The sequence below is a fragment of the Molothrus ater genome, chromosome 3 (assembly GCF_012460135.2).
Source record: "Molothrus ater isolate BHLD 08-10-18 breed brown headed cowbird chromosome 3, BPBGC_Mater_1.1, whole genome shotgun sequence".
NCBI classification, from domain to species: domain Eukaryota; kingdom Metazoa; phylum Chordata; class Aves; order Passeriformes; family Icteridae; genus Molothrus; species Molothrus ater.
The window spans coordinates 98,031,637-98,059,357 of NC_050480.2; the positions used below are offsets into that span (position 1 = coordinate 98,031,637).

The 27,721-nt window shown below is 34.0% G+C and overlaps 1 pseudogene; it reads right to left on the reverse strand.

Moving 5' to 3' along the window:
• The window catches only part of LOC129046630 (uncharacterized), an 80,943-nt pseudogene extending 66,035 nt beyond the window's left edge, over positions 1–14,908 (reverse strand).
• Between the last annotated feature and the right edge of the window lie 12,813 nt (positions 14,909–27,721).

The following is a 27,721-nucleotide window of genomic DNA, read 5'->3' on the forward strand; positions in this document are numbered from 1 at the left end:
TAGGGCCAGAGAATCCTTTGTGCTTCAGATAAACTAGAAATACAGTTAGCACTGCTATTGGAAGCCTATTATTGTGCAGTTCAGCCTATCTAAACATGGGGAAAAATTACTTGTCTTTGAGACTTGATTTATTCTGGCATAAAAAAGCTTAATCTGGTTACTGGTGGGTTTTATTTTAACTTTTTTAATCAGGAGTCCCTGATCTGAATGACATTGTTGCTTAACTCCATTGCCATTATATTTGCCTTAACATCAACATTAGAACTACTGATAGAGATTACTTTTGTAACTCATTTCTTCTATCAGTTTGACTTATTCTATAAACTGCCGTGTATTCTTATTTTTCACTTCTATCCACATTTTAAGTAGAAGTTAGTAAAAAGTTCATTATCTGAGCATAAATAAAACAGTGTCAGAACATTTTGGGTATGTGGCTTTTTTTTCCCATTCTGTATTGGCTGATGTACAAGGAAAGCAGAAATTTTATGAAGTTCAGAGGACTAAGCTGTGAGATTTTTGGAGATGGAAAGATAAAGTCTTGTATTTCTGCTTCAGAAACTTTTGCTGTTGTCTAATGCCTACAAAGTTAATATATTTTCTTTTGGGAAGTAAGAATTTTAGACTTTGCTGACATCAGACACTAGAATTGCAATACACTCTTTCCAATTCAGTACTACCTGTGCTGCAGTAACAAATCTTACTCCCCTCATTAAAATCATACAGTATTCAATCACCTTAAAATATTTGAGCAGGAGTTGGAAAAAAAATGTGTTCAAAGGCTCTACATGAATCTATTCTACAGAAATCTTAGCTGAAAATTCCTATTGTCTTCTGTCATTTATGCCTCCCCTTTTCTCCTACCAATAATTCCCTCTGATCTTCATCCAGGAGATATAATGATTTTGCTGTATCTTGTCAAGAACAAGCAAGCTGTTACAACAAAAGGAAGTTGAGGAAGCTGTCTCCACATGCTCAACTACCTTTCTAAATTCACCTTCAGGACAGTAAGGGAAGTAGGCAATCAACTGGTCAGTGATTCTTAAAACTAATGTGCAGTATTTTAAAATATCACAACTATCAAGTTACTACTGTATAACTCTGGATGATTGCCATGGTGCAATGCAATGTTAAAAGAAAAAAAAGTACATCTTAGCAATATCTACATGTGTAAAACATTCTGCAGAGTGGGAGATGGTGAACCTTTCAAGTAGATGCAAAACATTTCATAGAAATTTTTAATAGAATCTGGAACCCTGTCAGAAAAATCTTGTGAAAATGCAAAGATATTTATGTCAATATAGATTTTCTTCTTTTTGAAGGCATAAACTTCCACCATTACCAAGAAAGACAGGTTTGTTTTTACTCATCAAACTCCTAATCTGAGGGCATAAAGAACCCCAAACAACAAAACAAACCAACCAACAAACAAAACTCCCAGAAAATAATCACATAGCAATGATAGTGGAATGATTGATACTACCTGGCAGACAGTGTTAACACAGTTAAATGCTCCAACTAAATGCAGAAGAAGAAATTTGTCTATAAGTGTTCTGGGTTTCCAAGATTTTCCTTACCGCTTGTTATTTTGTGTCTCTGAATAACAGCACTGCCTCTACCACTTACCTATTTTTTGCATTGTGCATTTGAATACACATTGCAGAAGAAATAGCTTTTGAAGTTTCATAAATAATTCTCTTTGCAGTGACATTCTGCATCTTTTGCACCATAAAATAGATAAGCTTAGCTGGTTCTAAAACAGATTAAGTAAAGTAAGGGAAGGGAAGGAAAGGTAAGCTAAGGTACAGGATGTAAAGCTAAAAAGCTGAATTTTGACAAGGTTGCAGTCATAATACTATTTTAAAACACTGAAATGAAAAAAAAAAGTAATTGAAGTCTCAAACACTCCACATTTTATGTTTAGGAGGAAAAAATAAACAGACAATCTTATTGAAATTAAGTATTCTTAAAAGGCAAAGCTTAAATCTTGTATGTTTAAATACTGATTGAGGTAGAGGTTATTTCATACCTCTTTTAAACTCCTTCACTGATAAAGATGGGCTTCAAAATGATACTTTTTCTAAAGGTGTCACTGTATACATAGAAGCCATCTAGGAGGTTCATGTTATCCACCTTGCTGAAGAATGCATTGTTGTTAGACTCAAAAGATTCACAAGAGTCTAATTATCATTTCTCAAACTGTGGTCAGCAATAAGCAACTGTGTCATTTCCTGCCTTTCCCATAAAAAACATATAAAATCTGAATTGTAGCAAGCAATTGGTGCTGAAAGGTCAGTTAGGAACTATAAAAGTTTGGAGTGCTGACAGCAATTTATTGATTAACAGACTCAGTTTTATAACCACTATGGACCTTGTCTTTAGTACCTAGACTAAGGAGCAGAAATTAAATACATGAAAATACTAATCTATTTAGCTTTAACTAACACATCTTCTGTAAAAGAAAGGAAATCTATTAGGATAAGTAGATGACCATTCACATCCTAAAATAGATTCAAAGTACAAAGTCATAAAGTCTACATGACACTTGCATCAAAGGTCTAGGTGACTTTTGTTGCATCTATAAAAAAAACAAAACAAAACCAAAATTAGCAACTGAGCCTATCTTTTCTACTAAAAGATAGAAAGTCTTTAAAATCTTAGCAATATATGTTCATTTTAAGTTTTCTAAACTTTATATTTTAACTGAGTAGTTAAATATACATAACCTTGTGACTTACACATTTCATAATTAAGGGAGTTTGAATATGATGTAAAGTCTGGAGATGCAGATGTCATAAGTGCATTGTCAGTGAAGAAGCTAAAATACAAAAAAATTAAGCTTTAATATGTGCAACTATAAAAACATCTATCAAACAAGTGCACTTGACATGAGAGAACAATACCCTTCCTCAAAAACAAAGTGCTTGGGAAAATATGTATATCAAAGGACTTTGAATAATTTCTCTATAGATAATCTTATAATTGAGCAGCATATATCAGCTTCATCTACTTTTACTGTATACAGCAACTATATTTTCTCATTGTCATGAGTTCCAGGTTTTTTGTGCATTTCCATTATTCGCGGTCTAAGGATGAGAAGTAAGGAGTTCTTTGTAGGCACGCAATATCATAAAAAAAAGAGTTCACGTGTGAAATCCATTAAAAAAAAAACAACAACAAAACCAATACCAAAAACAAATGAAAAAAAAACACAGAAAAATTCTGTCAAAAAAATTAAAGCTAAAACCAAAGCAACTAAAGAAATTTCTGATGTGGGAGGGTTTGTGTTAGCTTCAGCATGATAATGATCCCAGTACAGATTAAGCATATAGTTCTTTCATTCTGTTTAAATAGACAAGAAAGACAACAAGCCACATTTTTTTTTCAGCAAAATTAGGTTTTCAAATGAATTATCTGAGTTTTATACTTCGTACAAGGAATATGTACAGATAAAAAATGTCCCAGGTTCTTTGTGGACACTTAGTTTGATTATTAGATTTGATGTATCTGGATGAAAAGACTGAGATTTTAATTTTAATAAAACAAAATTTAAAAATTCTAAAATTTAATTAAGAATAAATTTTTCACTATAGAGCTAGCTCTAGGCTCACTCCAAAGTATTTTTTACAGTTCTATGATACAACATGCAGGAGGCATATAAAAATGAGAGCGCTATTAACTCACAGCGAATACTCCCCTCAAAATCTTGGACTCAGAAAACCTTTTATTTGAAATCTCTCCCGATTTACTGGCCCTCAAATAGGATGACTAATGGAACAGATAAAGACAAAATATGTCCCAAAAGCCAAACTCTAAATTCCTTTTTCTCTACTTAAAATGTTAAAGGCCATAAATTTGGATTTTAGATCAGCATACTTAAAAATAAAAATACAATGTACAAGGCCAGAAGTGTTTGGAAACATTTAAATGAAATGTTTGCACTTCAGTGTTTAAAGTCATTGCAAAGACATTTTCATTTAAATTATTTAAGCAGAATGGGAATAAAGAAACTGAAGAGATTGCAAATGTTGGCAAGTTCTTTAAGTAGCTGAGATAGATGCTGACATCTCCTACAACTACTGGTAGATTGGTTTGATACAGGAGTGTTAATAACTCTGCTTTGATATCTTTGCACAAATTGAATACAGTTTTAAAATTTTGAATGTAAATTTCAAGCTGTGTGTTTACAGTCAAAGACAATATGACTAAAATGTAAACTGTGCTTCAAAATACATAAATGAAAAAAAATCTTGCTTTTACTTTATTGGTTGTCTTGAAGCGCCATATATAAAATCCATCAAATACAAGTTCTCTTTTTTTCCTTTCGTTACTGATCACGATAAAAACAAGACTTGTTCTTTCTTTCTCAAAGTTTCGAAGTTTCCAATGCTAGAAACCAAAAAATGTTCAACATTTCATTCTCTTGTGACTCACTTATTACTACAATCTTTTAAACAGAGGTTTTTTGAAATATCTGTCCTGTGTGGGTGGCTTGCTCAGGAGCTACTCAGGCAAAATATGTCTGTGATTGTGTTAATTTTGATGGGCCATCAAAGATCTGCATCATCCTCAAACGACCCACATCTGCTTTGACAGGTTTGTTAAACCAATTAACATCAAGTTTCTACAAAATTTCAGTCTTCTGACTCTACTCCATGCAGTTTACTGTTGTATTCACATCAGAATTTGTGTTTTACTGTTACAAAAAGAAATTTTTTAAAAATAATTAACAAGAAAAAAAATTGAATACCTTTTTCTATATTCTCCTGCCTTGTATCCATTCAGATAATTATATATATATATATATCTAAAAATGGTAATTATTTATGCCGTTCTAATATACATTCTATTGGAAATAATGTTTAAAAACTAGGATTGACTGTTTTTTTTTTAAAAGAGGACTGTTGAGCATTCTATAGAGAATTCCAAGAGAACATTATACCCCTAGCCATCAATTAGTAGTTTTGAGAAATGTGGGAAGAAGTCAGGTGAAAACTTTCATTTTCCCCTGCAGAAAGGAAAATACAACATGCTTTTATCTAGATGATTCTTCCTTTGTTTGGCTGACAGTTTGAAATTTTTTTATTTGTGAAAATCTTTCTCTTATATTCTTTGTGTGGTGTAAGCATATGTCACAATGTGCTTGGTCACATACAGAGGGTAGAAGCTGTGGTAATTTAACTGACTTTTGCCTTTTCAAGGCATTATCCTTATTTGAAAACTGATTTTATATGGCATTAAAAAACCCACCAAGAACAATATAACTACATTACTATCAAAAATTTTGTATTTATAGAGTAATTTATATTTTTAGGTTCAAAAGCTGTTTTCTAATGCTGACATTAAATTTAACAGATTTTACTGGATTATAAAAAGTAAAAAGGCCTTTGATCCTTATTTTTTCTACATTGTTTTTGACCACATTCCCGGTCACTTCTCATTTTTTGAGGTATTTACTTCATGCTCCAGCTATGCTTGCTTTCTTTGCTGATTCCTTGCTGAAGTGTTAATGTTTTACAGGTATTATTTTGCATTTGTTATCAGTAATTTCTGATGCTTCTCTTCTCACATTACATCTCCCTCAGCATCCTCAGGGATTAAATACTCCAATAATATAAACAAATTAACAATTGGTGAATCCAGTAAGAAATAAAAATCCCCTTCAGGTTCACTATAATGGAATCCTTTTACAACTTCAATGCCTTTCCCTTGAGAATGCTGGGATGTATGAGATACTGTCTTTTCCTTCCCCTAGTAACAGAAGCAGAGTATACTCTATAATTATGCAGATGAGAAAAAAGGTTTGTCTGGATCTTTAATTCATCGAATATTTACACAGTACAAGCAAGATCTTCAGCCTTATTGTCTTTCTTTACTGAACGTCACTTGCCATCTGCTGGCTGACTTGCAATTAAAGTGCTTTTGAATGAAATTTCATTTCTATTGTTTATCTTCCTAACTTTAGTGTAATGTAATTTTAAAAAAATCAGCATATCTTGTCATTACCTGCTTCTTTATATGCATTTTGAGGAACCATGTGGACTTTGACTACTAAATGCAATAATAATTAAAGAAACAAGCAACGTTTCATGCATTCCAGATATTATCAACCTTGTCTTCTGATATTAAGAATTGTCATAAATTTAGTAGGTTTTGGATCTTCAAAACAAACAAAACACAGTATATCAGAAATGAGGAAATGAAATTAAACAATATCTGTATGAACTGTGGAGGAAAATAGGAAGTTTATGAAGTTGTAATGGAGTCAATTAGTGTAAAAATTGATTAAAGCAAAATAAAATATTGGAAAAAATTCAAATATTTGTTAAAAAAGAAGACATCTGACAGACAGCATGTAAGGAAATGGGAAACTAAATTGTCAAGTAAAAGAACATTTAAATGGAAACAATTAAATAAGGAGGAGTAGCCTATGGTTATTTGCATATTTGTAAAATTGTGGGTTCCTCTGTTGTTCTTTGACTAACCTATCCCTTATCATAGTGTGCAGGTATTTACCAGCTGTAATGGATTTGTTCACACAGTACCATTAAAAGCCTGAGGTTATTTCACAGAAGAAGAGAAAAGTGGTTCTCTCGTCATTTACAAAAGAGCAGGAGACTAAAGAGAAATCTCCTTGTCCTCATGCGTTTTTCTAAATTCCTTCTTACTGAGGTCGACAACCTGTATTCAATTGAAATCAAGGTGATTGAGGAGGACACAAAGTAACACAATCTTAGTCCTTAAGGTGAATGCAGATACATCTTAAACTGGAGCTCAGGAAAGAAATGTTGGTCAGTTTAAGGCCAGTTGAATTCACTCATGAGATATTAAGTCTTAAATACTGTTAAACATAAAATTTTGTATTTACAAATACAAATAAACAGTAGAAAAGTAGGTTACAACACTCTGCAGTTTATGTACAGATTGATAATCTTTGCCATAGGATAATTAACAGCACATTACTGATGAATGAATATAACCAGTGACAGTATAATAAATTCAATGAATAGTACTTATTCTTCCTAACTGAATCTTTTAGCATAAGAAACTGTACATATAATTTGATAGTCAACCCTTTTACAAATGGTAGTGGGACAGGACCGAATGGTATAATTACAAATGAAGAATACAGAATTTGAGATTAAATTTATGACTTTTAAGAATTCATGCTTGTGAAAACAGTTCACTTTGTCATAAAAATGTAACTCCTACTTATTTTAGGGTACACAGAAATCTCCCAACAACAACTACAAAAAATTGATATATGTGCTTCTAACACATGACCAATCTATGACTCCCTGAAAGAGCTACAAATAAAGAAGGAGTGAAAGCCAAGTAAAGTTCAAATCTGCACATGTAATTGATCCTTTTTGATTAAATCAGATGAGGCAGAAACAGTATTTGGTTTTTGGTTTTTAATAGAAATGAAAATATAATTTTTTTTAGAGGACTCAATTGGCTAAGAAGTGTTATCTTGCCCAAAAGAAACACAGGCAAATTGAGACTAGATTTGAAAATCTGTTAGTGATTGCTCTGCCATTAAATGATATATGTCTAAGTACTCACTAAGAAAGTAGACCTTTTATTTTAAATTACCTTCCTTGGAAAGGAAGGTAATTTGTACACCCATTTTGGATTACATGGGGGAACAAAGGCTGGTGGGTATAATTGCATATAAACATTTAAACATTTACTGAACCCCGTGAAATAGAGATTCATTCAAAACCCTAATTTATTTTCTGAGAGTTATCTGAGAATTATCTGTATAGCAGATCAGCTGCTCAAGGTCAACAACCCCAAAAAACACACGAACACACAAAGACCAAGTTGAATAGTTGATAAGCTCCATAGAATAGTGAATAGTAAAATAATATTGAACTACAGAGCTGCACAATGTTGTCAAGCAGTTCAAGCACAACTCCTGTGCTGGAGCAATGTGTAAGCAGCAGTGAAGCTTCCTTTGGCAGGGGGTTGTTAGACTGTCTGAGTACTTAGTCATGAAAAACAGCAAATTAGCAGGGACTGCTGAGGCTGATACAGCTTTGTTGCAGCAGGACTGAGCAGTACACCCACTCTGGCTGATATTTGGTGTCTGAAAACTATTCTTGCTTCTCTTTTTTCCATATTTCTCCAGGATGCATTGTTTCTAGCTATACAAAGATTTATACCTGGTTGCAGAGAAAGCTAAGGCATGTAAAATAGGATCAAAAAGTATGTTCTACTTTCCTAGAATTTTTTTATGTTGCATCCCTTGACTTTCATGACTGAAGTAATACTAATACTGATATAACTAATGCCTCCTTAATAGTAGCACATGACTGATGAATGTTGCTAATATGGGGAAACACAGTCATAAAGCTATTTCATATGTTTATTTTATATACTTTGCAGTTTTAAAATTATGCATAATTGCATCATTATAATATAAGATCTGTAACCTGTCAATGTTTAATTTCACTTTGATTTCTTCTAGAGTCTCCTAAGCACACATTTCCTAGAGTAGTGTATGTAAAAGAAATCTATTTTCTTTAAAAGTACCTTCAGTGTTTTTTCTGAATAGCTGAGGTTTGCAGCCTTTTTTGGCAGTTCAAACTATCAAGCAACATCATGATTATCTGGTACAAACTGTATTTCTCATAAAACCTTGAAAAAATAGAAGAAAGCAATTTCAGAATGAGAAAATAAATTATTTATGATGTAGTAAGAACATTGATTGGCATGCTAAGCTGGGACCTTTTTTTTTTTAAATAGATCTGTGTTTTGACTGAAAGAATGGGGCTATTTATGTCAACAGGTAGTAGTGATTAACTCCCAGCATCTGTAAAGGTAAATTAAAACTATGATTTTTCATGAAGATTCTCCTGATTACTGTTTTAATAAGACAATTAAGTAATAGTAATAACTAAAAATAATAATAAAAAATAATAACTACTGCTCTTACATATCTCAACCCTTTATTAGCTGAAAATATTTTTTTTCATTTCACCGCCTTGGAATGACAAAGGGTATTGTGGAAATTTATATATGACTAGAAAAAAAAAATCAGCCTTTGGCAAATTCTTTTATCTTGAAAGATATATATGATTATATATATATATATATATATGTATATGATTATAAGAATCATATTAGCTAAAACTATGTCATGAACTTAAAAGAGACAATTCTTCCCTACTCTTACCAAAATAAATGTGAAAATCCTTCAGTGTCTTATGGGTTAAGTCTCTCTTATTCTGGAAGGAGTTGTGCATTTCTATATGTTACTGAACCCAGTCCCCTGATAATGTTAGCAACCATATTGTAAATTGATTCACCTTTCTAATAAAATTAGCAATATATTTTTGTCCCACTTAGTCTACTGACTTACTACTCTCCACCATTGGCAGATTGAATGTTAAACATATCTGGTTTTCTCCTAAATTTATTTCTGCTGCATTTATATCAGTTTGTTCTTGTGCCAACTTTGCACTTTAGCTCTGTAATGTATTTATGAGAAATTAAAAACCTGAATAACCTTCATTTCACTAGGATGAGTAAGTCAATCTGGTTCATTATTTTGACTAAATTCAGCTATTTCTATGATAATTCCTTTTCTGCATCTGATTAAATCTGTTCAAAACAATGACCCATACTATATACAGCAAATATTGCCCATATTATATATTTAAGGAATATAAGATAGTTTCCTCATGTGATAAAACTGTAAAACAGGCCATTTAGAATCAGAATTCAGAGTACTGTTGACAAAGTCTGGAGCTTATTTCTTTCTGTTAATTGCATAGGCTTACTTTTCTTATAATAATGATGTTCAAAATGGAAACATAAAATTAGGTCATAACAATTCTTCCTAATATTTCAGGTGAAATTTCCCTTGTGTTTTGGCCCAGCTCCTCACCTATTGCAAGTGCATGGTCTGATCAGCCCTACAAAACTCAATGACTTTTTCATGTCTCCATTATACTGCTAGCTGCTGAATTAATGCAGGATTTTGTCCTCCTTTGCCATTTCCAACTCAGAATCTCCGTGCATAAAAACTTTCACTATGAGCAATCATGCACTTTATACTAATATAGTTCATTTTCCATTTCCATTTATGCTCCCTCAGAGTTAGTTCTTCCTGTTCTGATTCTTTCTATGAATGATGCTTTCCCTATTTTGAGCTAGGGAAGTGTTATTAATACTTTGCTATATTTTTGTTCTTATTAGTGAGATCCCTAGGATAAGAACTTTTGAATACTATTATTCTCAGTCTGGAGCAAAACTCCTTACAACTGCAGCCCTCATTCTCCAGCTTCAGAATACTTAGCTGTGTGTCTCTGTGTTGACTGCTTTGCATCACATCTCTACAGTTAAAAAAAAAAAATAACCAGTGCCTTACAACTTTTCTGGGAAAAGCAACATCAGAGGAATGAGCACATTGAGGAGTAGGGTGAGCGCTTAATTTTTGACAATAGTATAAGTCATTTATGTGAAATAGTTTCAACAATGCCATCTGATATGTATATGCAAGTTTATTCCTTGAATCTGGCATTTTTCTTTTTCTGTGAGCATGAATTGCCATGTTCCATATAGTAATTTATTTCTTAATCGCAATTTCATATAAATAGGATTAACTAAATGTAGTTCTTCATTAAATGTGATTTCTTGAGAAATAAGTGCAGAGAAGGAATTTTTAAGGCTTCAATACAATCTCCCAAATACAGAGTAACTAAATTATGTTTTGTATGCTTTTTGCATCTGAGATATATAATTCATGAATTGTTCATACAAAGAATACACTATAACCCATTTGTTACTTTTATGACCTGATCCACACTAATCTCACTGCAAGAACAGTTAATCCAGTTACTTGTCTATTGAGGATTTTAAAATGCAAGAGCGTGTTGCATATTACTTAATTTAGGACATGGTAAAAGTTCTCATCCATATGAGAAAAGCTGCTGCTTTTATATTATTGACTCTGAGGATATTATATAATTGAAAGAGGTTTAAAAAACAGTGTCTCAATTATGGAGCAGTGCCAGTTTTCCTGAGCTGCATATAGTGTTCAGTGTGACAGTCTGTTAACTGGAACAATCTGTGAGCGACAGTTCTTCAGTAAGTGTAGGTTAAATTAATTTTCAAAAAGAAAAAAGAAAAGAAAATTCTGTTCTTTCTTGCTGTTTCTGATTTAATTGTCCTATAGTTTTAATTTTACATTTTTAGTTTGAATGTGTTTTCCTTATAGTATTTCTTATTTACATCTCTTATAATAGGAAATGTTTTAAGTTATATTAAAAATCTGAAGAATTATAAGAATTTGGCTTTAATTTTTAACTCCCAAAGTCCTATTATCAAGGAAATCTAGGCTGCTTTATTCATAAATGTACAGCCAGTATGTTTTTGGTAGAACTTTTAACAATGTGATATAATTTTCAGGGGTAGCAAAACTAGCTCCGAGAGCAGATTTTACATGCTCTATTCAATAGAGATCTTTTTTCTCTTTTTCCCAGTAGATGCAGATTATTTTTTTTTTGGAAGGGAGAGAACACAATATGTAACCGCTTGCAAGAATGTTGCTTCCATGCAAAGATTAAGTGTATAATATGAATTCCAAATCCAAAGCAAGAGAGGAGAAAAATGTTTTAAAGAAAAAAAGAAAAGTGTTTTAAAGATTTGAAGATCAGACTTCTGAAGATTCGAGAAAGTGTTTTTTCTACTCTTGCTAATAGTACATCTCGGATAAAGTTCCTAGCACCCTTTTTCAGATATCCTGGGCAATAATTGGCAAAATACTTCTGTAGACATTTTGATATTGTTTAGTAGTATATTTGCAATTCTGAACAGACCACAGACCTCACTTTTGAGGTTAAAAGTGCTACATTTTTTATCATATAGAACTGTAGCATAGAAGCATAACTAATCCCCCTTAGAGATGTTTTAGCAGTGGCAGCACAGGGACTTTTTTTTTTAGTGGAAATTGAAACGTTCAGTTTCAATCTCTTCAAGGATCATATGGAGTCAACTCAAATCATGGAGTTGACCTGTCCCTCAGTCACCTCCTGAGTAAATGTGAGATTTTCAAAGGGGATTACACTATGTAATTAATCCTGTGTCATCAATCCTATGTTATCCTAAATAAACCTGCTCCAGAATCCTCATTCTATAATAGGACCAACCTCAATAGGTTGACACATGCCTACAACCTAAGTAGTATCATCAGGGAAGTTAACAGCTGGCTCCAAGTTCTGGGTGTTTTGTTCCTTACAGCCTTAAACCATATTGCAACAGCCTTCTGATTTCTGAGATCAGTACATGGGGAAAAGATGACACTTTAAATAGTGAAATACTCATCTCTTTGGGTGAAATGGACTAACTTTAAATCTAAAAATAATTTTCCTCTTATGGAATCCAGCTTTCTTGCTCTCCAAGAAAGCTTTTAGTGATTAAGAGGCTCTATATGCTAAAATGTGCAGTTATTTACTCCTGTGAAAACTTCTTCCTTTTCATAATTTCTGAGACTTAGCTTTGAATTTCTTACCAGCTATATATCCTTGTCCTTTCTATTGCAGGCGCTCCTCTTGAACACATTGTCCCATTTATAGAAGCTTTTCCAAAACTGAGCACTCTCCAATGATCTCAATCTAATCTACTACCTGGAAGGTTTTCATGCAGGATGTGAAGGTCTGGGTCAGACAAGTGGACAGTCTACTTTCCTGTCTTCAGTCACACTTTCTTTAACTGAAGACTATCTATCTGTTGTGCATCTCATTTTCAGATTTAAATCCAGAGTTGATTTCTTATGCAGTACAAAAACTTACATGCTTACTTATTTAGAATGGAGTTTAAAATGCAGTATATAAAGCCTGTAGAGAGTATAGAAGAAAATGAAATATTTATATTTTGTTATTTCTTCAGGAGATGCTCTATCTTTATTTCAGGCATATGAATTCCATGACTGTTACTAGGTATCTAAAGGTGTGGAGTTTCTGATTGTATTTGTGCTTTGGTAAATAAAGAGCTTTATTTTCAAAGCTCTTTATATTGGGAGGCAAATGTTCTGACCCCAAAAAAACACTAGTTGATTGACACATTGATATTCTTCTTTCTGATGTTTTCCTGAGAGTTTTAATAGCTTCATTTGAAAATTTAAATAGCTCCATTTTAAACTGTACAGAAAACACAGAGGAGTATTATAAAATTAGTTTCATATATATATATATATATATATATATATATATATAAAAATTTCTATCTTTTTAGGAAGACTTTGAAGACTTAAAAAATTGCTTTCATAAATCAAGAAATTTCTTGAAAGCTGTGAGATGCAAAGTTTATCATTATTGTCTCAGGCTGGTCCTTGGCTGCATGTTTCTGAAACAAAAAGAGCCCTGTTAATGGGCAGTTTCCTAGGTATTTACTATTGGCTTCTACTAAAGTCAAGAAAGAATTTACATAGATCTGCCCAAGGGCTGGTGAGTACTACTCTGCTCTAAATAAAATAACCTTATAGCCAATGAGGTGTAGTAAAAATGAAGTTATCATTCATAATCCACCAGTGTTTTCATTTGATTATCACAATTGGCTTGTGATTGGTGTCATCTTTGTTCAGCTTTGCTTATTCCAAGATTTAAATCAGTCTGACATTCTTTGTTAAGAACACACAATTATTCATTATCATATTAAGGTCACTGCCCACATAAAAGGCAGAACACCTTGCTGACAAGATGATATCAAATATTTAAAATTATATATATCAAATATCTGATGTCTATGATATCTTTATCAAGAGTCAGTTTATAGTTAATCTGAAAAATATGATAATCTTGGCCTAATTATCAACTGAGTAAATTTTATTTTGTCAATACAAAGACTGATAGCAGATGCCAGAGAGTGATGATCATATCCCAGTTAATCAATTTTTTTGTGTACACTGTGGAAAAAGGACAACAACCTACAAATTTAGTGGGCCTGGTTACTATGACGTTGTCTTCCAAAGCCCATGAAATCCAATGTGGAAGGATCATCATCAACAAACACTGAAGCTGGATTATTCCCTGGCACTTGCTTCCTGGATCACTTTTATGAATTAGCATAGAACAGGAAAACAGCTGGAGTGTTTTCAAGGAAAAAGTTCAAAGATGTGTTTCATGAAGGGAAACAAATAAAACTTAACTTCAAATATATAAGCAGAGCTAGGTAAATACATTTCATTTATATTGTGTAACTGTGATATTCAGACCATGGAATATATTTGATTTGCTTTTCTGATTAAAAACATGGATATTTAAACTCTTCCTAGTGCAGATTTACTTTGCAAAGTTTGTAAAGACATTATTAGTTTTAACAAAGCACACTGAATCATAGAGTCATAGCATGCTAAGGGTTGGAATGGTCCTAAAAGATCACCTGGTCCCAGGAGCCCCTGCCATGGGCAAGGGACACCTACTGGATCAGGTTGCTGAAGGCCTTATCAACCCAGCCTACAACACAGCCAGAGCTAGGGCATCCACAGCCTCCCTGGGGAGCATGTTCCAATATCTTACCAGCCTTACAGTAAAGAATTTTTCCCTAAAATCTAGCATAATTTTCCCTCTTTCAATTTGTATCCATTACTCATTGTCCTATCACTGCAGTTTCTGACAAAGAGTCCCTCTCAAGCTTCCCTGTAGCCCCCTCTGGGAAGATTACTATCAGGTCTCCATACAACCTTCTCTTCTCCAGACTTAACAGCCCCAATCTTCTCAGTCTGTCTTCATAGGGAATGTGCTGTAGTCCTCTCAACTTCTTGGCCCTCCTGTTGACTTGTTCCAACAGTTCCATGTCCTTCTTTTGTAGGGGACACCAGAACTGTACACTGTATTCCAGGAGGGGTCTCACCTGGAGGGGAAGAGTGGACGGGGAGAATCACCTCCTTTGACCTGCTGGCCATGCTCCTTTTGACACAGCCCAGGATATATTTGGCTTTCTAGGTACACAGTGCTGGCTCATGTTGAGTTTTTCATCAACCATCACATCCAAGTCTTTCTCTGATGGCTGCTTCCAACCACCTGTCTGCCCAACCCATGGGTGTGTTTGGGATTACCGTGACCCAGGTACAGGACCTTGCACTTCATTTTGTTGAACTTCATGAGGTTTGCATTGGTCCATCTCTCAAATATGTCAAAGTCCCTCTAGATGGCATCCCTTCCCTTCACCTTGTCAACTGCACCGCACAGCCTGGTATTGTCAGTGAACTTGTTGAGGGTGCCCTTGATCACACTGTCCATGTTGCCAACAAAGATGTTGGAGAGTATCAGCCCCAGTAGTGACCCCCTGGACACCATTCACTACTGCTCTCTGTGCAGACAATGAGCTGTTGGCCACAACCCTTTTCATGCAACCATCCAGTGAATTCTTTACTCTTTGTCTTTATGGACAAAATGGTCCATCCATCCATGTCTTTCCAATTCAGCAACAAGGATGTTGAGGGGAACAGTGTCAAATGCTTTGCATAAATCCAGGTAGACAATGGGTGTTTCTCTGCCCTTATTCACCAATACTGTAGATCCTTCACAGAAGGGCATCAAATTTATCAGGCATGATTTCTTTGTAAAACCATGTTGGCTATTAACATTCACCTCTTTTTTTTCATGTGTCTCAGCATAAGCTTTCCAGGAAAATCTCCATGATCTTGCCTGGCACAGAGGTGAAATTGACTGGTCTGAATTCCCTGTCTTACACTTTTTCCTTTTTAAAGTAGAGCTCATGTTTCCCTTTTCCAGTCTTTGGAAACTTAACCTGACTGTCATGATTTTTCAAAAATTATGGATAATGGCTTAGCAACCTCATCTGCCAGCTCCCTCAGTACCCTCAGATAAATCTCAACAGGTACCACAGGATGACATTGTCATTTCAAGACTGCTGATCAAATGTAGTAGGATAGGCTTTTCACAGAAATATAGATAATAGTATATTATAGTAAGTTTGATAAGTTTACTCCTAATACTTCAGTGAACATAAATGAGTCCTTGGTGTAAACAGACATATACTTATTGTACAGTGAAAAGCTGGATCTGGACAAGGGAAAATGATATAATTTCCTTTAAATGTTATAATTGACTAAGGTACACTATAAAATGACACAAAAATGCTCAGAATTTCATGTTCATTTTTTGCAGGCTTTGTTGATCACACTTCAGTGACAGTTTTGGTTATATGTCATGGACTGTTTAGGATCATACATTTTTCTGTAATCAAATTTCTCCTAGGGAAACTACTGTCCTTGAACAGCTGCTCTACCTGTCACACTGAGCAGAGAAAATGTCTATTTTGAGATGCAGAAGCAGCTGGTTTTCCTTAGTAGGTGCTAAAGTGAAAGTCAGTGTCTAACAAGTTTACACTAAGTTCTGGTCCCTAGTGTCATTCCTATTTAAACAATTCCTTTTCCAGTTACAATATTTTTCAAAGTCAGCATTATTAAAATATAAATTTCAAATATTTAATATGTTTTAACTATCCCTGTGGAAAAGTTGTAATTTTCACTGCTGGCTTTAGGGAATGTTCTATATAGACTTCTGGTTTTGTTGGGGTTTCACCCCAGCCAGCAACCAAGCCACATGCAGTCACTCTCCCCAGTCAATGGGATCAGAAGGTGAATCAGAAAGGTAAAAACTAGGAAACTGGTGGGTTGAGATAAAGTCAGTTTCATAGGGAAAACAAAAGTCTTGCACACAAGCAGAGCAAAACAGGGAATTCATTCAGCACTGCCCATGGGCAGGCAGGTGTTCGGCTGTCTCCAGGAGAGCAGGGCCCCATCACAGGTAACAGCTACATGAGAAGACTAACACCATCAGCCAAAATTACCACTTTCTTCCTTTTTCCCCCTCTTTACATACTGAGTTTGATGTCATGTGGTATGGAATATCCCTTAGGTCAGTTTGGGTCACCTGTCCTGGCCGTGTCTCCTCCCAAACTCCCATGCACCCCCAACTTCCTCATCAGGATGGCCCTATGAAAAGCAAAAAAGCCTTTGGCTTTGTGTAAGCTCTGCTCAATAGTAACAAAAATATCTCTCTATTATCAATCCTGTGTTCTGCACGGTTCTAAAACACAGAACCATGCTAGCCACTGTGAAGACAATTTATTCTACCCCAGCCTAAATAAGCTGGAGAGGAATTCCTGTCAAATACTTTTATGAGGAAGTATTTTATATGTATTTTTTTATGCCTTTTTACTTGCATAAAAAAAGAGAATCCCAAAGTAACAGTATGTTCCAGGCCTGTGTGTATGAGGCTTACCAGTCAAATAATTTATAAGATAATATGATGTTGAAAAGAAAAATTTTCAAGCCTTTGTTCTTAGATCCAAACACTAAACGAAATCTGTTACAAGCTTGCAAAAGCAAATAACTAAAATTTTCTTACTATTATTATTATTCAAAGCAGAATCAAGGATTGCAAGTTTATTCTCATATATGTAATACATGTTTAGATTGTTTCAAATTATTATTCAATGGCATGCATTCTTTAAAATTGTGGGTTTTTTTCTGAAGAAGCTAATAAAGAAAATAAAATTAGCATAGCCAAGTATTAGCAAATCTGAGAAATAATACCACTACTAATAAATTAACACTAATTCTTGTTCCAGTCTGGTTCAAGTAGTTTAAAGCTATGAAAAACCAAAGTTACTCACAGTTTTCCTCAATATTTATTTAATTAGATAACTTTTCATGACAATGTTGTTTATCAAAAAATGTATAAAAACTTCTAGATTCTGTCAGTTTATTTATGTTTGTTTCATTGTAAAGTTTATTCCTGCTCAGCCATGTGTAAAGAGCTCCCATCTTGATTGTCACCCTTGGCTGCCTGTTTGTCAGCTCCTCACAGAATCTCCCCATGCTTTCACTCACTCAGCTCCTTATGCATTGCATCTGATCCTGTGGCCTGTTGTGCAAGGCCCCTACACTGATCGTGTTTCAGGCCTTCTAAGAGACATTTCTTTCATTCTGTAAGCTTGAAGGCACACAGTCTAGTGAACTTATGTTTCTTTTTGATCCTGTTTGAGAATTCTAGCCTGTAATTTCCCCCATAATTTCTCCATCTCTATCATTAGAATATAAATGCCTTCATGGTAGGGACCATCTTACAAGTGCAGAAATGTCTTGTACACTGAGAACACAACTATAAGCAATGTTTTTGCTATAGAGTATGGATATGAACAGAATATGCAACATTTGGGGCATGCTGCATCTTTTCATTTTGAAGCAACTTATGATTGCATTAGGCAACCAGTTACCCTGTAAAAATGAGAAATTTAGAAGTAGCCTCTAGAAAAAATATAACTTAACTGAATGACATTCACTGATAGACAGGGACTTCAGCTTAACATAGTAGGAAAAAGAAAGGTGATTTGTCCAGAAACACAGGAAATCACTTAAAAAACAAACAACAAAAAAAAAGGTGCTGTGTCTCTCAAGTTTGAGCTTCTTTGTACATAATCAAGCCTGGGATACAATTGTTACTTGCCATCCTGCTTTGACTAATTAGGCCATTTTCCTTTCCACACTTAAAGAACTCTCTTTTGATAGACAATCTCTTTTGTCTGCCAAAAATCCTTATCTTCTTGTTAGTTTGTTAAGAAAACTTTCAAGCACACCCTCTTTTTAACACTGGACTTTCATGAGCTCCATGGTTATAGGAATCAGAAACCTTGTGCCTGAAAGATATTAAAAAGTTTGTTTAAAATCCTCTTTATTCAGTTTAGGTCCATAAACACAAGTGTAAATGAACAGGTTTTAAAATCTGTGAAATTTTTGAGCAGCCACAAAGGTCTTATCATTGAGTCTGGATTACTCAAGAATTCAGAATTATGCTGAAATCATGGTACATTAAAACCTGTACTCTACTAACAGAAATAATTAAACTCCTGCAAAGATTTTTGCTTGGATGGGAAAAGATTACAGAGTAATATAAATGATCTGACTTAAAAGGACCCACAAGGATCAATGAGTCCAACACTGAAATGAGGGGATTGAACACATGACCTTGACATTATAAGCAGACACATATTTTTAAGACAAGAAATTATAAAACCTCAGTTCTTTTTTTCTTTTTAAATTTTTTGTAGTAAGTTTTTGTATTTATCATACAGCAACATATATGAACCCTTCTGATAATTAGTATAATTGAATTTCCTTTTGCCATGCCTTATCACAATTGCTTCTGCAAATAAGTATTTATTACCGCCCAGCCACTAGGAGCTTGTCTCAGGAGAGTTAACACCTTTTTTCAAGTTCATTAACTGTTCTCATGATCATCATCTGAAATGCTTGAATGATCAAATCTCATTTTCCCAAAGCCTATAACTTACCTCTGTAAGCCCATCTTTTACAGTGATCTCCTGTATGTGTGAGATATCATTAGCACTCCTTCAGACATTCATGAGAAAGTGAGTTCTGTAAAGATTATGCTTGCTACACCAGAAGTTTACTCAGTTAAAGCCTGGAATAGACAGTTTTGAAACAGAGCATAAATCTTTTTCTCTCTCTCTGTCTCTCTCTTTTTCCATTTAAGTGCTGAGCTGTTGACAGACCGAGACTGGTGCTACTAGATTTGTCAATGGGGAGACCTGACCAGCAAACACAGAGTCCTAAATATTGCACACCACAAAATGCATTTACCTGGGCAAGATTTTTCTTAAAGAACATCTTTTTCTTCCTATTAGTTTTATATGTATTTTACATCTAAGTTTACAGCTTTTTTCCTCTCCAGACAAAACTCTCCTATGTTGCAAATCTCCATGTTTACTTTGAGAGAGTTTTATTCACACAGGCTTTGCTTGCTTCCCTCTTTAGCAAATGTAGGAAAAACTAACACTGATATATTCCTGAAGAAATTCACTAGCTGTACACCAAGTTCCTAATTCTAGGAATTTCTCTCTAAGAACAGGAAGGATAGGGATTCTATATGGTAACAAATGCCTCTAAGTAGATATTGTGATTGCTCTTACGCAGTGCCTGCTCCATGCCAAAAATAAATTAATCAGAATTTTAAAATAGGTGGTAAGTTTATGTTTGACTATTTCAGTCAAGAAAGATGTATAGCAAAATAGAATATAATATACTGGCCTTTCCTGTGATAAAAATTGCTGTCAAACCAATAAGTCTAAATAATTAGATGTTTAATTGAACTACGTTATGAGGAAATATGACTATTTTGAAGTACTTTATCCTGACAGTCAGCTAGTAGCAGATTTTGTGTAATATTCTTTTGTTTTTTTCCTGTGATATTTTTAATGGTCCGTTGATTGCCAACTATGATTGTAAAATTATTTATGCAGAAAAATAGAAATTTCTGGGTTTTTTTTCCCCTACTATCACTGAAGAATGTGCTGTCTACATTACTTTAGAAACTTAATCTTTTAGAAAAATCCATGGAATTTCAATACTAGGAAAAAATAAGATTGTATATGTTGTCATCAAAATATGAACTGCCACAAATATTTCTACACTATTATTACTGTTATTAGTCAAGTTAAAACTTCTTTCTGGCATGACAATGCAGTATTACATCTGTTCAGTAAGCCTAAATGAAAAAGCTACAGGGTTATTTGAGTGCATTAAATGTTCAGTCTAAGATAATGAGCATCAGTTTAAGACTGTTTCCAAATGTAACATATGCCTACATATAATTCTACTATAAAGCTTTATTTTAGAGAAGCTGCCTGGCTTAGTTAATGTGCTTCATAGATACCAAGCTCTATGCCTCATATTGGAATGAGATATAGGTCTTGAAATAGAAACAGGAAATAATAATATAAATAGAAAATAACAAAAAACTGAATATAAGAATAGTATGTCTTTTTAAAAATACCTATTGCAAAAATTTGTTATAGAGCCACAAAAGACTTCTCACAAGCCTATTTATTTTTGAAATGGAGGGAGGATGAAAAAGACAACACGAAAAGGGAATATGTAATAATTTATACAGAAGTCAGCAAGACGTTATGTTTTAGATTTAGGACATTAATTTCTTTACTATGCTACTAAATTGAATTATTAAATTGGACTGTTTGGTTGGGGTTTTTGTTTTGTTTTGGGGGTTTTTGGTTGTTTGGTTTGGTTGGCTGGTTTGCTTTGTGTGTCATTTGAATATTAGATAACCTTATATGTCTTTCAAAGTAAGGGTAGCTCATTTACTTCTGAAACAGTTACCTGTTTTCTAATGTGCAGAGATAGTGCGTTGTGGCAAGGCAAAGTACAGTAAGCTCTGGCAAAAATAAAATGAGAAGTCATGTGAATTGTTTCTCTACTCAAATATTCAAAAAGCAAAAAACTAAGGAAATTTCGTCAAATAATGAAAAAAAATGGTTAAAATTCTAAACCAAAAAATTGATAAATGCATTAAGTGTTACAAAGAAAAATGTAGAAGTACATAATTTCTCAATTAATTCAACTTCACACTGATTGTGTGGGGGTGAGATGATGGTTAGAACCCAAAGACAGTTTTGGGAATGAGCTGGCAGAAAACATATCCATGCATTGTACTGACAGAAATATGTAATGCTTTGTAATTAATAAAAAAATGTAAATTTTGGGTGGTTATTTCATTAAGAGATGAAAATAAAATATATAGAAAACAAAAAAGATTTTATTTTTTTCATATTATTTTCTCTTTTCTCCCCTTTTAAATGGAAAAGAAGACAAAGGGGCAAAAAATGCAAAAAAACCCAAAAATGAAACAACTATTTAAAAAGGAAAATACTATGAAATGGTATATTTTAATATCCTTTTTTTTACATTTTTTTCCCAAGTTTTCCTCTTTTATGCAAAGAAACCTAGCAAGTTAACAAAATTTATTGAAGAAAATTCTCCTCCAAATGTCTAAAGAAATTGAATATTTTTGGGTCAACTCTGTTAATAAATCAGGTGTATTTATGGTGCTAATAATGACTTACCAGAATTTTTGGACTTCTTTTTTAAAAAGTCCACTTATTTCCATTTCACTCTGGAGTGTATCAGTACTGCTATAAATATTCTATTTGCAGTCAACCTATGAAAAAAAATTGAGGTGGCTCTGTAATAAATCAGGTGGTTTCTCTTGTTTCTCTTATCCCGTATATCTACATAATTTCACTATAAATATGAAAGAATTTAATTTAATGTACTTCTGCTACTTAAAGGATTAAAATAATTTTCTATTTCGACTACAAGTATGATCATGGAAAAAGGAACTATTTAAGAGGATTACTTGTGTGATGGGATTTATACTAAGATGCCAGTGTCAGGCCAGAGTTTCAGCCTTAATTCTGTCAGGTCTTGGTTTCACGGTTTTAGGAGTCAAACCATCAAGAGTTTTAAATGTGTCCCTTTGTAATGGCAAAATGTTTCTACAAAGGAAGTTGAAAGGTACATCCCCAAGGCAAGGCCTAAGAATAGAGTAATATCAAATGTGCAACTCAAAAAACAGCTGGGGAAATTAGTAAATGGGGGAAAGTAGTAAGACGTAGTAAGGAAATTAGGAGGCTTTCAACCACTATATGGTGAGAATACTGAAATCTTTCAAGAATAATATGTCCCACATGAAAAAATATGAAGAAATAATATTGGGGGAGAGAAAAGGGGGATGACACCGAATGCCTGCAGGTAGATACATTTTTAATGACTTTCTAGAAAAGTCAGTAACTGTCTGACTCAGCTATAAATATTTTCTGTAACATTTTTTAATTTACAGACTGAGCTTAAGATAGATAGATATTTTTTGGCAATAGATATTTTTTCTTCATTTGTACAAGTCAATGGGCTAAAATCTCATTATATCATCATCTATAGCAATAATATGCCTCATAACTAAGGAGTAGAGATTAATAAAAGTAATGACACAGAGAAGACACATATTAAGTTAGAAAAACAAAAGAAAACACTTTTCTTACTGTGAGTGTGGTCAAATACTTGGGACACTTGCCCAGGGAGGCTGTGAAAATCTCCCCCATGTGTATGCATATTCAAAACGTGACTGTCCTGCTTGAGCAGGAGTTTTGAACAGAATGATCTCAGGGGGTCCTCAAAACCATTCTGAGATTCTGTGAAAGCCAAATATAGAATTGTAAATTCAAATTACATTTCTGTCATTAGAACTGGAAATTCTATTACCAACAACTTACAGCTGTAGGTTGACATAAGTATCACCTCCTTGACTGTAATACTTCAACTTTGATTTTTGATTCCCTCTCTTAGGTGTCATTTTTATAGCTGGTCTTTTCCACAGGAGCCAAGCCCAGGGGCTACAGATCTTAATTTGCAATGAAATAACTTATCTATTCTAGCACTTCAGTCTTCCAGATGACCTAGGAGCCAATAGAAATCCAGCTATCATTCCACAAAATAAAATTGGCTAAATATTCTCAGGAATATTCAGTACTAATTAAAAATCCAAGTTTCCTTCAGAATTTTTCTGTCTGTACTTACACATGACGCATGACAATAGACTATGCAAAGAAGAATTAATAAAATAATAGGCAACTCCTAGACTAGGTGTTCTGAAATGTGATATATTCTATATTTGAGAAATATATATGCTGGCGTTATTTGTATAATGCAGAAAATTGGCTTTATTTTATATAAAATAACTTGCAAACCCAGTACTTTTTTGAGAGACCAAATAAGAAATATTGTTCAGATATGCAGTTTTTAAGAGACAGTGATGCTTAATTCTGATAAAGGACTATAAGAAGTGAAAACAATTTGGGAAAATTGAATTTCACAGATGGAAAAGTAGAGTAATGCTATTGAAAAATGCAAGATCATGAATTAAATCATACATAAACTAAAAGTAATTGCAAATGCCTCAAACAGATATTCAAATTTCCAAGAATAGCTCACGAATTGCAGTATAATGGAATTCAATAGACAAAATGTTTTAAACAGATCCTGCCTTTTGAATAAGAATGCTTATGCACAAAACAAGCTGACAAAATACCAGAAAACTTACAAGACACAGAAGTGAGAATAAAACATAATTAGATTGTAAATCCCAAATATGTGAGGTGAAGTTCCTGATGAGTTAGTCAATGCATATTATACTAATACCTTTTTCATTACATAATTGTAGAAAAGCAATTAATGTGACTTACATATATGTCATAGCTTCTAGAATGTTGATTAAACATTTTGAAAAACTTTGGATAACACTTGAACTACTGTAAATTGAATTAATTTTAGATATTATTTGCAGAATTGTTAATACAATATTCCAAATTTTATGGAATTTATGTTAAACATTGATTTTAAGTCTTCTTAAAAACTCTCTATGCTAAAGGCAACACCATGACTGATGCTATTACTAACTCCGGCTAAAAAACTTTGGGAAAAGAAATTCCACTCTTTTCATTACAAATGTTGTATAACATTTTTAATGCCAAAATAAGTATTATAAAACTTGAAAACCCAGAAACTTTTCCCTTAGTACTTAAATTATACAGTTTAGATTAAATAGGTTTTTTTACTCTTATCGAGAGGGGGACAATACATCATCTGGTTTCTTTTTGGACTTACAAACTTCTCAGCTTGACCAATCGATTTTATAAGTTTCTACTTCTGTTTCCCTCAGCTTCTGGAAGATGATGCAAATTTTAGTTTTTTCCCTGTGTTTTGTTGTTTTGTTTTTTTCAAGATATACAAAACTAAGTGTGGCTGGGCAGCAGAGAATAGAGTTATATGCATTTCCTGCCTCAACAGATGGATACAGATATCTCTATGGAAAGAGGAAAAGATGCTGCTTTGTTCAATGGCATTTCTGAGCTTTGAAGATGCTCTTACAATGCAGGTGGTGAGCAAGAACCTCAGTATCAAGGACTGCCAAGCATGAATAGAGCCAGGGAGGTCTTGAAAAGAGGAGGTTTCAGTGACTACAGAAAATACAGACTGATTTTTTTAGCTTATCTAGAGACAATAGTGTAGTTTTTCAATCCAAAATACCTCTGAAAATTGCTGGATCACAGAAAAGAGTACACCATTCAGTTACATGTGGGTATTAGTGTTGCTTCTTAAAAATACTTCTTGTCTGATTAAATCTTAACTTCTACATATCTTGTTCTAGCAATCCTAGAAATTCAAAACCATTTCACTCCTAAAAAAAAACCTGAAAAGGTGGTGTACCTATTTCAAAGCTGCAAGTGGATTGGGGACAGGAGCCATTTATCAGTTTTTGGTTTCACAATTTATGGAAAAATTGTTTTCATCTTTGTCAGGTGTTCTGAGAGTTGTGGGGGGTTTTGTCTGTTTGTTTGTGTTTTGTTGTTTGTTTTGTTTTGGTTTGGTTTTGCTTGTTTGTTTTGTTGTTTTTGTTTTTGTAGTTTGGTTTGGTTTGGTTTGATTTCTACCCGTGAGCTCTGCTGAGTTTTGCCAAAGCCTACTGGGAAAATGAAGTGCTTTTAGCAGGAAGCATTGAACCACTTTCTGATGTGCTCTGAAAATTGCAGTCTGCATGCTTCCCTCAGAGTTAAAAGCCCTCCACCTTTTTCACGAATAATCAGGACAACAGCAAGGAATCTCTCACAGTTGTGTGAGAAATTAATTTTCTGAGATTATTATGAGATTCTGAGTAAAATTAATGTATTTTACTGATCCAAAATCTACTGTTGGAGCAGTGCTGCTCTAAGAAAACCTCCCTCAAATTTCAGATACCAATGAAAATAAATTTTGATGCATCAGTATCCTATTACCTCTGAGCCAAGAAGTATTTCAGCTTTGACTGCTAATGCAAGTGCAGTTGAATAAAATCATCACTTGAATGAAGGCAGTATGAGGTCCAAACCAGATCTTTCCAGGCAATTAAATACAAGCATAACCTCATCAGTTTCATAAAACTTTCTGTGCTGTATTGCTTTTCTGCAACTGAAACAGGTGACGATATTTGCTTCCTCCCAAGTAAAAAGTCTGAATACTCTTTCAGGAGCACTAAGACATTTATTGCAGCAAAATATAGCACATTGTGTTCATTATTTCTGATGAGAATCTGGAGAATAATGTTGATACAATTATTTTTTCCTATACACAGTTTGCTTTTTTCCCACCATCAGCTAAAATCCTCTTTTGAGGGTTATTGTAGAGTCTTGGTAACTCCCCAGAGACATTTTTGCTGATGTTTTAGGAGAATTGCATGCTCATTTCTGTATTATACTTGTTAGCTTTTTCATTTTGACATCAAGACTGAGATTCTCTTATACAAGCCACATGACACCTTCTTCAAAATTTAGATTAAAATTCTATTAATCTCACCTTGACTAATAGAAGGGTTGGCTTTAGGTTTTGCTTTGCTTTTCTCTGCCATATGTGAAAAAGATTTTCCCCATATACCTGCTGCAGCTTAACTCAGATGGCTAGAACTCAGGTTACTGACAAGGCTTGCCTGATATTCATTTCTAATACTGATTTCCAAAGATCTAGAAGGATTGACTCATCTGCCTATTTACTCATATTTTTCAAAATACAATTGGTGAAAATTGTGAGCTTTCTGATTTTTCATTATCCCTGAAAAATAGTTGCCCCAATTCTTTATTTAGTGAATTCCTATAAGAGTTATGGTGGAGGTAACTAAAACCACAGAAAATTATCTATAACTCTAATACGAAGCATTAAGTACCTCTTTTTCTTTTTTCTTTTTTCAATTCTTTTAAGAATACAGCTAAGTTAAGTAAAAAGCCTTAGCTAAATTCTCTATAAGTAGTGACAATCCCTCCAAGTCACTGCAAGTGAAAAAGTAGTTGGAGGAGCGGTGATGATTTAATTCTTGCAAAGTACTAACTTGCAAAATCCTAGCAACAATAAACCAGTTATTCAATTTCTCTTGTTGCCTAGATATACTGTTGTATATTTAATTTAAAATATATTAAATTGTGGAATGACTTTATTAATTCTATCATTAAGCAGAAGCTTCTGTCAAATATATTAGTGTATTTCAAGAGGCCTATTAGGAACATAGATTGTAAATATTGTCATTTATAGTGAGTATGTATTCCTTGTGTTCACTCAGTGTTGGTCTTTACACTATTAGGTTTATGGCTGGATTTGATGATCTTAAAGGTCTTTTCCAACCTAAATGATTCTATGATTCTACAACTCTGTTTACACATGGTGTTAAGAATGGCCATTGTATCAGACAAGGCCATATGTAGATACATCACCGCGGCTTCGTAGGGATGCCCTTTTACACCTAAGTCTTCCCTGCCCTAGGGCTGAGTTTATCTCTTTCTATTCAAATTCATTATCATGCTGGGTTTAGAGGGTTTTTGGTGGTCTTGAGGTCCCTACTGGGTCTTTCTTTGGTCAACCATCCATGCCTACTTCTCAACCCACGGCCTCTGCTGTGCTCTTCTCCAGGAGCCAATACAAGGAGTTTGTCCCAGAAAAGTGCTGGCCTGCCTCTGTATGGGCTCCTTCTCCAGGCACATCTGGTCCTTTCTCACAACATGTTCTTGCCAGCAATCCCTGTTTGCCTCCATAGTTATTTGACTGTTGGTTTGGAGACATGCATGTTAGCCCCTTGTCTTCAGAGCTTCTACAGAGGACATGGTGAGGAGACTAGAGTAGCTCTCCTGCGATGGTAGGCTGATAAGGTTGGGGCTGTTCAGCCTGAAGAAGAGAGGGTTGCATGGACACCTCATAATATCCTTCCAGTATCTGAAGGGGGCCTATAAGGAAAATAGAGAGGGGTCCTTCATCAGGAACTGTAGTGATATGACAAAGAGTAATGGATTCTAAGAGAAG